A 12,585-nucleotide genomic window follows, 5' to 3' on the forward strand; every position below is an offset into this window, starting at 1 on the left:
TTTTCTAAAGATCCATTGATTTCAGTTTGGAAATGCAGATGCTTCCTTGACATGCTTTCCTAGAAAACACCATTTTTATTTGGACATTGCGCTGTCTGAATCTTTATCCTTCTTCCCCCCCACCCCCACATCTCTCACTAAGCAGACGGAATTTCATTATAACCAGCACACCCTCAGAACCCAGAGTTTATTACTTACATATGTCACCTGTAATACATTACCCCATAATGCAGCTCTGGTAATGTTGCGTGTAGCTGGAAGCTCATTAATATTGTGCATTATAAACTGTTTAGGTTGTTCGTCAGCCATTTGGATATGTTGCTGGGCCCAATAAACTCATTCAAGGATACAAGTAATAAACGTATGCCAAGAGGCTGAGTGGCTACCTAAATCAGAAATATGGTATCAGGTCTATTTATAGGAGCTTCAGGGTTGAATTCCCAGAGAGTGCTAAAGGAGGAATATAGAGAGGTTTTGCTGAATGGGGAAAGTACGAGAGATCACTAACAGGACAACATGGGATTGGAATGGAGAATTTAAAAGATTAAAAATCTACTTAACTAATTCCGTCTGAGTAGCCTCCAACCTGGCATGAACATCGATTTCTCTAACTTCCAGTAATTTCTCCCCCCTCCTCCTCCTGCCTTTTTTCTGTTCCCCATTCTATTTTCCCTCTCACTCCAACTCTTCTGCTCACATGCCCATCACCTCTCTCTGGTGCCCTTCCCGTTCTCCACTCTCCTCTCCTATCAGATTCAGAATCAGGTTTAATAGCACTGGCATATTTCAGGAAATTTGATTTTTTTTGTGGCGGTAGTACCATTTTCTGCAGCTTTTTCTCATCTTCGGTAGTGGCCTCTCCATACCAAATGGTGATACAACCAGGTAGAATGCTCTCCACGGTACATTTGAGGTACTTTGATAGAGTCTTTGGTGACATACCAAGCCTCCTCAAACTCCTAATGAAATATAGGTACTGTCCAGTCTTCTTTATAATTACATCATTATGTTGGTCCCAGGATAGAGATAGAGATAGAGATGTTGACACCCAGAAACTTGAAACTGCTTACCCTTTCCACTGCTGATCCTTTGATGAGGACTGGTGTGTCTTCCCTGGAAATCCACTTTCTAAAGTCCACAATCAGTTCCTTGGTCTTTCTGACCTCAAGAACAGTGTTATTTTTGCGACACTACTCAACCAACTGGTCTATCTCGCACCTCTACGCCTCCTCGTCATCATCTGAAATTCTGCCAACAGTAGTTGAGTTGTGGGTGAATTTATAGATGGCTTTAGAGGTGTGCCTAGCCACAGAGTTGTGCGTATAAAGAGAGTAGGTCATTGGGCTAAGCACGCATCCTTGAGGTACGTCGGTGTCGATTGTCAGTGTGGAGTTATTTCCAATCAGCACAGTCTGTGGTCTCCCAGTGAGGAAGTCAAGGATCCAGTTGCAGTTGCGGCTACAGAGGCCCAGCTTTTGGAGTTTGTTGATTAGAACTAGTGTATGATTATGTTGAGTACTGAGCTGTAATCAACGGACATATACCATATAAGAATTATAGCACGGAAACAGGCCATCTCGGCCCTTCTAGTCCGTGCCGAATGCTTACTCTCACCTAGTCCCATGACCTGCGCTCAACCCATAACCCTCCATTCCTTTCCTGTCCATATACCTATCCAATTTTTTTTTTTAATGACAATGCCGAACCTGCCTCTACCACTTCTACTGGAAGCTTGTTCCACACAGCTACCACTCTCTGAGTAAAGAAGTTCCCCCTTGTTCTCAACTCATGTCCTCTTGTTTGAATCTCCCCTACTCCCAATGGAAAAAGCCTATCCACTTCAACTCTATCTATCTCCCTCATAATTTCAAGTATCTCTATCAAGTCCCCTCTCAACCTTCTACACTCCAAAGAATAAAGACCTAAATTGTTCAACCTTTCTCTGTAACTTAGGTGCTGAAACCCAGGTAACATTCTAGTAAATCTCCTCTGTACTCTATTTTGTTGACATAGAACAGCAGCCTTGGGTATTACTATTGTAATTTCTATTATTATTAGGTATTACAGTTACTATTAATATTACTATTGTAATATTGATCCAAGGCCAGTGAGACTGCATCCACTATAGACCTATTGCAGTGATAGGCAAATTGCAATGGATCCAAGTCACTGCTTAGGTATTAGTTGATTTTAGCGATGACTAAGCTCTCAAAGCACTTCATCACAGTATATATGAATGCCCGTGGGTGATAGCTCTTGGGCTCCGGTATGATTGTCACCCTTTTGATGTAGGCGGGAACTGCTGATTGCAGCAGTGAGAGATTGAAATTATTCTTGAACACTCCCACCATTCGGTTGTCACAGAGCCCTACCAGGTACACCATCAGGGCCTGACGCCTTGCGAGGGTTCATCTTCTTGAAAGATGTTCTGACGCCTGCCTCTGAGACAGAGATCACAGAACCACTAGATGCTGCAGGGATTCACACAGGTGTAGTTTTATTCTCCCATTTAAAGCATGGATAAAAGGTATTGAGCTCATCTGGGAATGAAGCATCACTGACATTCATGATGTTAGCTTTCACTTTGTAGGAAGTATTGGCTTGTAAACCCTGCCAGAGCTGACATGCATCCGATTCTGTCGCCAACCTCAATCAGAATTGTGTTCTCATCTTAAAACGGACTTTTGTAAGTCATACCTGGACTTCTGATATAGTTCTGGATCACTGATCATGAATGAAACCGATCTAGCCCTCAGCAGGTGATAAATCTCCTGGTTTATCTAAGGCTTTTGGTTTGGCTAAGTCTGGTATGTTTTCAAAGGCACACATTCATCCACGCAGATCTTGATGAAGTTGGTGGCAACGGTGGAGTATTCATTCAGACTCAAAAGTGAATCCCTGAATATTATGCAGTCCATCAACTCAAAGCAGTCCTGTAGGGGCTCCTCTGCCTCCCTTGACCATACCTTCTTGACCCTTGCTACTGGTTCTGCGGACTGTAGTCTCTGCATACACGCTGGGAGTAGAAGTACAGCCACGTAATCAGGTATTTCCAAAGTATGGGTGCAGGATGGTACAGTAAGTGTTGTTGTTGGTGGTATAACAGTGGTCAAATGTGTCGGCTCCTTTGGGTCAAGTTCAAGTTTAGTTGTCATTCAACCATACATAAATACCCATGAATACAGCCAAACAAAGCACCGTTCCATGTGTAATACCTGCATGTTGGTGGCTGTTGTTCAGAGACTTCTTCAAGCTGGCCTGGTTGAAATCCCTTGCAATGATAGGGTGTGCAGTTTTGTGCCTGTTAATTACAGTGCTCAGCTCCTCCAGTGCCTGCCAGATGTTGGCCTGAGGTGGAATGTACACAGACACCAGAATGATAGTGGAAAGCTCCCTCGGCAGATGAAGTGGACTGCCTAACGTTCCAGGTCAGGTGAGCAGAACTGAGGCAGAGGGCCATTCTCTGTCACGTTTGTGCACCACATTGAAGTTGATCATAAAGCTTATCATACTAGCAAACTGTGCAATGAGCTTTAAAACAGCAGGGTAGACGCTGTCCTTAACCCTGAAGATACGTGCTTTCAGGCTTTTGTATCTTCTGCCCGATGGGAGACAGGAGAAGAAAGGACGTCTGGAGTGGGTAGATCCTTATGGCGGTTGCTTCACTGAAGCAGTGAAAAGTGTAGACAGAGTCAGTGGGGGGTGACGGGATTTGGTTTTTGAGATCGGAAAGACTGTGTCTGGAGCGCACTGCTGTTTCTTGTGGTCTCGGGCAGAACAGTTGCCGTACTAGTGGCAACGGGTATCTGGATGAGATGCTTTCTATAATTTCAGCCTGATTCTCCCACCCCTCTCAGAGTAAGTTACAATGACAATTAACTGACCAGCCAGCAGTTCCAAAGGTGAAGTGAAATAGGCTGAAATATCATCAGTCAATATATTTGATTGTTGAACTACTCTGTAACCCCTGCAAGAGTCCGGAGGAGGTTCGCCAGAATGATCCCGGAAATGAAAGCATCTGCTGGCTCTGAGCCTATAATCACTGAGCTCAGAAGAATGGGGGAATCTCACTGAAACCTATTGAATATTGAAAGGCCTAGGTAGAGTGGATGTGGACAGGATGTTTCCTATAGTAGGGGTGTCTATGGCCAGAGGGCACAACCTCAGAATAGAAAGACATCCCTTTATAATAGAGATGAGGAAGAATTTCTTGAACTAGACGGTGATGAATCTGTAGAATTCATTGCCACAGACAGCTGTGGAGTCCAGTCCTTGGGCAAATTTAAAGATAGATTGGTAGTTTCTTGATTAGTAATGGTGTCAAAGGTTTCAACAAGAAGGAAGGAGAATGGGGTTGAGAGGGATTAATATCAGCCATGATGGAATGGAAGAGCAGACTGATGGGCTGAATGGCCTAATTCTGCTGCTATGTCTTATGGTCCTATGGTAACCTATAGACAATATACAGTTTACTCATCACTTGGTCCAAAGACCCTGTGTGGTGGGCCTATGATAGAATAGCCTCTATATGCTTCACTACATCACTTCATGATGAATGCATTGTGTATGTTCAGTACTGTCAACGTTTGATGAATAGGCTACATACTCTACCCTGTCAGGCCATTTTAGAACAGGCTGTACATGATTTGCTTGTCATTCTCCAATAGAATAGAGTCTGTGTATTCTGCTCTTTCTCTCCATGATGAATAAGCTATCTGTGGTACTCTCTGTCATATCACAATAGAATGCTACTCTATCATACCACAGTAGAAAGGGCTGTGTTTCATCTGCTCTGTCACCCTACCAGGGTCAGACAGTACATGGTCCACCCTTCAGTGCTAAGATAGAGTGAGCTGAACACAATCTGTCCTGTCGTCTCCAACAGATTAGTCTCCACATGGTCCATTCTGAGTTTGAAGAGCAAAATAGTTCGCAATTCAGTCATGCCATGCTACAGAAGACAGTAAGTGCCCTGTGGAAGAAGGAAGCTTTTAACAACATAATCTGTTGTTTTTTTTTGGTGGTAAGTGCTTCACTCATCCATAATTATATGTCACATAAAGATTTCCTCTCCTAAATGTGATGAGGTGGAAATGAATCCAGGCAATTTTCTGCATTAACGAACTCTGACCTTTGTACTTTGTCACAGCAGTGCTTAGAGCTGGAACTAAAGCTAGAGATGAAATGCACACACAGGAACTGTGAATGCATTTTATGATTTATTGTCCAGCTCCAGACGATTCCATTCTCTCAATGAGTCTTTCAGTAATTATGTTATCTGCAGGCAAGTCTACAAAGAGTTATCTGTCCAACACATGCCATAATTAAGAGAAACACTTCATGGTTGATGACTCTGAAGCATTCGCAACATAATGATATCTGAGGATCTTAGAGCTTATTGTCTAGGTTTTAAGGAACAATTCCTTAAGAGTTCCGGTCTTTTGCTGGGTAGTTATTGAATGGATAGGAGAGGAAACTATGTTGGGAATCTGAAGGCTAGCTACTTGTTTTCCACTTTTATATCCCACTGGAAAGATAATCAGACATTAGTTACTAGAAACAGCAGTATTGAAACAATCCCCACTCATCCAACCACCAGGTTTTGGTGTTTTATTCTCTGCATGATTAATCCTACCCACTTAGTTTCACCCTGTCCCCACTACTCTTTAAATTCTGTACTCACTAACTAGTGTTAACTATCTGGCTCCTCTTTTACCCCTTCTCTTCTTCTCAATTGCATATTAACTCCCTCTGGAGCCCCTCTTCCTTCCCTTTCTCCCATGGTCCAGTCTCCTCCCCCTTCCCCCTCACCAGGTTTCACCTATTACCTGCAGGTTGTACTACTCCCAGCTAATATTTATCCCAACCCCAACCTCCTTATTTGGGTTTCTGCCCCCTTCCTTTCCGGTGATGAAGGGTCTCGGCCCGCAATGGTGACTCTATATTTCCCTCCACAGACCTGCTGAGGTCCTTGGGCATTTTGTGTGTTGCTGTTATTCATTATTGATGTTCTCCAGATTCTAGCTCCAGTTACACATTCTCTACAACTTCCTGTGCAACAAAAAGGCTTTCCATTTTGTTTTGGTTGAGACACTGCTGGGTGGCGTCCTCAACTCCCTGCAGCCTCCTGTGCTCAGGGGCAGAACCGTTGCCATAGCAAGTCATAATGCATCCGGATAGGATGCTTTTTTGGTGAAATAAGGGAGGACACACTTGGAAAAAAATTGAATTTCTGATTATAAATCAGAAGCACTGAAAAGGTTCCAGAAGAAATCACAAGGATGTTTATAGGTTCAGAGGATATATATGTTTAATAATGCTAGATAATTGCAGAATATTGGAGTTGGGCCTTGCCAATGGCCAGGAGGCCAAGTTCACAATGAATCAAACGGCGGCGCAGCAAGGCCTCAGAGGAGGGCTGCTTGTGCGTACGACACCACTCTTTGCTGGTTTTGCAACGAGGTTTGGTTCCAGTCATCTGCTTCCTGGGGGACAGTGTCCAAATTTCTCACAAGCTGTCAGGAATTTGGTTACCAAATGAGTGTGCTGCATCGAGCGCCTTTGCCACGTAATCATAGAAAACGTTGTAGCGGTCTATCTTGGTTCGGGTCCAATTCGTTCCGGCCACTAAACCTGGTGAAAATCCCACAGATAAACCATTGAATAAATTCTGGGTGACAGAACTGATTGAGCAGAGGTTTTGCACAGGCTTAAATGGACTTGGTGCTGCATGACCTCATTTGATATTGGCAGTCCTTCACCCACGCACCACAGTAGGTTGGCATTATTTGTATGTAGCAGATGCTGTGAGTATGTGTGCCAAGCCGTCAGTGCTATCTGACGGGGGATATAAATCATTCCCACCTTAAATTGGGTTATTATGCAGGCAAGGACTAAGAATTTGGGAAGTTCGGAATGAATTCTTGAACCTTACAATGAAGAAGTGGGACTCCAACAGGCTTTTCTTTTTTAAAAGCTCTGTTCATCATGCTTGTCCAAAATTAAAGGCTGAATCCTTGCAGCCATTACTCCTCCCAGTGTGAGTTAAACCAGTGTTGCAAAGTAGGCACATCACCCTGGGACCAGAGAGAGCAGTTTACCACCATTTCCTCGCAGAAAGAAACAACAGACCTGCATTTCTCTAGCATCTTGCACATCTTTTTCTTTTCAGAATATCCCGGAGCACTTTGCAGCCAATAAAATTAATTTTGCAGAATGGTTGCTGTGGTAACACAGCAACCAATTTGCAAATGCAAGCTCCTGTAAGTACCAAAGCGCTAATGATCAAATAATCTGTTTTTATTAGTGACATTATCTGAAGGATAAATATTAGCTGGGAGAATTTTTCTGTTCCTCTTGAAAACAGCAGCACTGAGTCTTTTCTGTTGACCTGAGAGAGGAAGTGGATCCTCAGTTTAACATCCCACCTGACGAATGACGGCTGAAGGCGCCAAAAAAGCTAATGTGAGAACGCTGGTCGCGCAGCATGCATGATGAGGAAAGGAGTTGTCGGTGCTTTGGGTCAAAGTCCTGCATCGCCATGCTAATGTAGTGTTTTAATCCAAAAGGTCAACAATCCTTAACCTCCTTCCCTAATATATGCCGGTTGACCTGCTGAGTTCCTCCAGCAGATTGTATTTTGTTCCAGATTCCAGCATCTGTACTGCTCCGTGTTCTACCTGCAGTCTCTTTGAGTCATGGAGTCGCACAGTATGGAAACAGGCACTTTGGTCCAACTGCTCCATACTGACTGAGATTCCCATCAAGACCATAAGACGTAGGATCAAAATTAGTCCATTCAGCCCATCAAGTCTGCTCTGCCATTCCATCATGGCTGTTTTATTATCTCTCTCAATCCCATTCTTCTCTCCGTAACCTTTAACGCTCTGACTAATCAAGAACTTATCAACTTCCACTTTAAGTATACTCAATGACTTGGCCGCCACAGCCTTCTGTGGCAATGAAATTCTTCTTCATCTCTGTTCTAAATGGACATCCCTCTATTCTGAGGCCATGCCCTCTGGTCCCAGACTCCTGCACTCTTAAAAACATCCTCTTCATATCCTTTCAATATTTGAGAGTTTTCAATTCTTCTAAACTACATTGAGTACAGGCCCCGAGCCATCCAACCCCCTCCATGTTCCATTTACAGTATGTCTAACTATCTCTAATTTGCCCAGATCTGGCTCTCCACTTGGCTTTGTTCTAGACATGCCGTACATACATCAGGCTGCTTATTTATTGATAATAGCTTGGTGTTCAACACCATCGTCCTCTGAGTACTCACCACGAAACTTCAAAACCTGGACCTTTGTACCTCCCTCTGCAACTGGATTGTCAGCTTCCATATCAGGAGACCTCAGTCTGTGCAAATCGGTAACATCTCCTCCTTCTTGACTGTCAGCACAGGTACACCTCAAGGATGCATGCTTAGCCCACTGCTCTACCTTCTCTTCAGTCATGGCTATGTGGCTAAGCACACAGCTCAAACACCATCTTATAAACTCACTGTCGTTGGTAGAACCTCAGATGGCAATGAGGAGATCGAGAGATAATTGGCTTGTTGAGGGGTGTCAAGGAACTGATTGTGGACTTCACGAAGGGGGAGGTGGGAGAACACACACCGCTCCTCATTGAGAGGTCTGCTGTGGAAAAGATGAACAGCTTCAAGTTCCTGGATGTCAACATCTCTGACATCAATGCAGCTTGAAGAAGCATGCTTGCAATTTATTTTGTTAGGAGTTAGGGAAGACATACAGACTGTGGCGGATGGCATTGGACAGGCATGACAGCCTGATCTGCAGTTTCCAATGTGCAGGATCACAAGAGGATGCAAGTTATAGACTCAGCCAGATCCATCATGGGCAAAACCCTTCCCTGCTTTGAGGACACCTTCAAACAGCTATGCCTCAAGAAGGTGGCAATCATTATAAAGGACCCTCATGAACTGGGGCATGGCCTCTTCTAGTTCCTACTATCAGGGAGGAAGTACAGGAGCCTAAAGACCCACAATAAATGATATAGGAGCAGCTTCTTTCCCTTTATCATCAGATTTCTGTGCAGTGGATGATTGCGTGATTACTACCTCATTGTATTTTTACACCATTTATTTATTTCTGTAACTTACAGATTTTTCCGTCTTTGCACTGTACTGCTGCCACAAAACAAAAATTTTACATCATATGTCAATGATAATAACTCTGTCAATCTTTTGTATTTTTCCAAAGTGCCTTTTAAATGTTGACTTGAATGTACCCACCTTGTCTACTTCCTCTGGCAGATGTCCTGGGTCTCCAAAGAACTCTGGCAAGCTGAAATGATGCCGCACTAAGTGATGACATTTTGGAAATCATTAAAAGTCTTCAGCAAATTGGGTCATGCTTGCTTTAAGGAACTGTAAAACCCTTTCAGAAGTGTTAAAATCTGTGCGCTTTGCACATACAGTGCCACTTGTTAAACCGGTTTTGTGTATAGACTGACCTGTAGAGATGAGTTCAAACCAGTGGGGTTGTGAAGGAGCAAATGTGTTGGGGTGGGGAGGGATGCAATTAGCTCATGAGGGAGACCACTTGCCAGCTCTAAGTACGGCCATTGCTGCAAAGGGATCCTCAGCCACAAAGGCTGAATCAGGGCCCTTGATTAAATGGACAGTGAGCCACATTTAGCAGTACTCAGAAACCTCGATCTGTAACAAGGCCAGCCAGAAAAATAGTTTCAGACTTATAAAGATGATAGAGAGTGACTTAAAACACATTTATTTATTGATTTAGAGATAGAGAACAGGCCTTTTGGTCCCAACAAGCTGCAGCACCCAGAAACTCACCTGATTCAACCCTAGCCTAATCACAGGACAGTTTGCAATGTCCAGTTAATCTACTCGCCAATATGTAGTATTTGAAATTTTGGAAGACACCAGAGCATTCCAAGGAAACCTACGCACTTTGAGGGAAGGATGTACAAACTTCTCTCAGACGACATTGGAATTGAACTCCGAACCCCGATGTCCCAAGCTGTAATTGTGTCACGCTAACTGTGACACTACTGTGGCGCCCTCAGTATTTATAACCATGTGAGAGAAACTTTAAACTATGCAGGCTCCCTAATTTCAGTGCAACATGCCCCTCACTGAACTATGAGTTAAATATGAAAATCATCCTAAACCTTTGACCCAATCTCTGTCAATGATTAATGAATGGGTGCTGATGATTTCATTGCATGTGGTAAAAACAAATGATAGTAAAGTAACAACAGCAATAGGGGGCAGAAAGGGCTTGGTCCAATGTCAGGATAGGCAGGACTTTGACAGGAAGTGGTTGCAAACACTTAAAAAAATAGGCCTAAAGTTGTGTCTAGTGCACATTTTATGTACATTAAAAGGACACAGGATTCACCAGAAGAGTTGTGATGAGAGGCTGGGACTCTTCATTAGAGTGTAGGAGATTGCGGGTGATCTTACAGAGATGTGTTAAATTATGACGGGAATGAAAAGGTTAAATGCACACAATCTTGTTCCTTGGGTTGGGCAATCTAGAACTAGAGAGCACAGGTGAGAGCAAAGAGACATAATAGGGATCTGAAGAGAAACTTCTTCACCCAGAGTCATCCACATATGGAATAAGATATCAGAGGAAGTGGTTGAAGCAGGTATATTAACAAAATTTAAAAGGTACCTGGACAGTCTCTTGGATAGAAATGGTTTAAATGAATATGGGCCAAACACTGGCATTGATAGGAATCTTGGTTTGCGCGAACCAGTTGGGGCAAAGGGCCTGCTTTTGTTGTGTATGATTCTCTGATTATGCAGCACTCCTGCAGTCCTGCATTACCCAAACTTTTTGTGTTTTATTCACTGGACAGGGCTGAATCTCTTGCCTTGAACAATGTGATGCTCCACACTAAGGTGCAGAGATCATACGTGGCTCAGCAGGTGCTGGAAATCTTGAGCAATGCACACAAAATGCTGGAGGAACTCAGCAAGTCAGGGAGCATCGATGGAGAGACTTCTCGGGATGAGATCCTCTGAAACCTTGAGGTTTCTTTAAATGTTAATGTCTGTTTAGAGAGGCTGGGAAGATTTAGAATTGGGCTATTTTGTTGGTTGCTTTTGTGTGCAGAGGAAAAAAATAAATTTGACAAAAGCATCTAATTCAAAAGAATAAAGCTCACATTTAGCTTGAATAGAGAACTAGTCATGCAGGGTAAAGTAAAGTCACAGCAGGCATACAGAAGATACAGCTGCAAGGAAGAAAGCAAGTAAAGTCTGAAGAAGGATAGATCAACAGAGGCAGTGTAACTCAGAAATTGTCAATGCTGCTTTTAGTTTGTCAGGGGAGATGGGAGAGGCCAGCATGATATTGCAGGGGTTGGGGACAGGTTGCAAGCGAAGTGGAAAGGGATTGTAAGTCAGCTCTCAAATTTCAGAGAGGTGGCTGGGAGACTGGAAGGTGTGGTGATTGAAGGATTTAGATAAATGCCTTGCTTAACTGAGACCTTCCTGGGCCAAAATTGTGGGATTAAGGGCCCTGTTGTCACATGACCAGACAGAAAAGAAAATAGAGGCAGGAGTAGGTCACCAGGTCTCTCGAGCCTGCCCCTCCATTCATGATCATGGCTTATTTGTCCTGGCCTCAACTCCTTTACTGTGCCAATCCTCAAACCTTTCAAATATTTAACTACTATCACTTTAAGCACATTAATTACCTTCCCTCCACCATTACTGGAAAATTACAAAGGCTCACTCCCCTGTGAGGGAAAAAAATCTGGATGGATAATTTTGTCTAAGTATCTCCAACAGGAGCAGGGAGTAGTGAATGACATTATTCTCATGAATCCTGGTCCATAACAAAGTATTCTGAACTGTTGACAGGATGGCCTGCTGTATTTTTGGTTGGTGTGATTTGACCCAAGAATCAGTGCTGACCTATCTACTCTGATTTTTTTTCGAGAAAGAAAGAAAGATTAGCTTTATTTGTCATGTGCAGATACATCAAAGCCGTGCAAAATGTTTGGGTCAACAACCAACACAGACCAAGGATGTGCTGGGGGCAGCCCGCAAGTGTTGCCATGCTTCCAGTGCCAACATTACACGCCCATAGTTCTAACCGGTCTCTGGAATGTGGAGTCAGACAAAGGCACAGTGCTTAAGGAGAGTGCAGTTTGTAGGCTTATGGTCTGTAGTGTCTGGGATGGCTCAGTAGTGATTAACACAAAACTTCACAGTGCAAGCGATCTGCGTTCATTTCCTACCGCTGTCTGTCGGGAGTTTGTACATTCTCCACATAACGGTGTGTTTTTCCTCTTGGTGCTCTGTTCCTCCCCACATCCCAAAAGGCATACAGGCTAGGGTTAGTAAGTTGTCCTCGTGATGTTGGCGACAGAAACACGGCAACTCTTGTGGGCAGTCCCCTGCACACCCTCGAACTGTGTTGGCCATTGGTGCAACTTGCTGCAAGCTTCAACGCACGTGTGACCAATAAAGCTAATGTTTAATATCAAACATGAGGAAATCTGCAGATGCTGAAAATTCAAGCAACACACACAAAATGCTGGTGGAATGCAGCAGGCCGGGCCGCATCTATAGGAAGA

General features: G+C 43.6%; 1 protein-coding gene across 10 annotated transcripts in view; it reads left to right on the forward strand.

Moving 5' to 3' along the window:
* Nucleotides 1-12,585, forward strand: part of celf2 (cugbp, Elav-like family member 2) — a 1,092,382-nt gene that overhangs the window by 683,380 nt on the left and 396,417 nt on the right. The gene's annotated exons all lie outside the window — the stretch shown is intronic.

This window comes from Hypanus sabinus, chromosome 13 (genome assembly GCF_030144855.1).
Source record: "Hypanus sabinus isolate sHypSab1 chromosome 13, sHypSab1.hap1, whole genome shotgun sequence".
Classification (NCBI taxonomy): Eukaryota; Metazoa; Chordata; class Chondrichthyes; order Myliobatiformes; family Dasyatidae; genus Hypanus; species Hypanus sabinus.